This window comes from Pollicipes pollicipes, unplaced genomic scaffold, assembly GCF_011947565.3.
Source record: "Pollicipes pollicipes isolate AB1234 unplaced genomic scaffold, Ppol_2.1 Scaffold_6686;HRSCAF=7923_pilon_pilon_pilon, whole genome shotgun sequence".
Classification (NCBI taxonomy): Eukaryota; Metazoa; Arthropoda; class Thecostraca; order Pollicipedomorpha; family Pollicipedidae; genus Pollicipes; species Pollicipes pollicipes.
The window spans coordinates 18,201,488-18,202,029 of NW_023596921.1; positions in this window are offsets into that span (position 1 = coordinate 18,201,488).

The window sequence follows — 542 nt, forward strand, 5'->3', positions numbered from 1 at the left end:
GGTGTCATCAGTGTTGAATGGAGTGGATCGAAATGGGTTCAAAACGCACAAGGCCCAAGGCCGTCTCATGTTTCCCTGGAACGTTCATTATTTTGCAGAATTGACTAGTGAAACAAATGTTATTAAAAAAGTTTGAACCTGCGCACCGGGCGCCGAGAGTGTAGTGCCGACTGCGCGTCTGAGAAACCACAGGCATGGGGTTCGATTCTCCGCGGTGCCCGCCCTTCCCGCCAGGGTGAGAGGCTGGCGGCGCCAGATAGTCCCAGCGTCTGCCCCAATGGCACGCCCGTAATGTCGCGGGGCAAGGATAGCCATGGCTTGGGTCGTAGTTTTCGCAAAACCGAACGTCGTTGGCCACTGCAGGTAACACCAGGAGGCGGGCGCCGAGCGCGCAACAATGACCATCATAAAATAATGTTTCCGATAGTCTTTCAAAATTAAGTTGCGTAGCTCAAAGATTACGCTGGGCGAAGCTTTCTTTAAAACTTTGAGGTTGTCTTCTAAACAGATTAGCAATAGTTACAGCACAGTTGCTGCGCGGC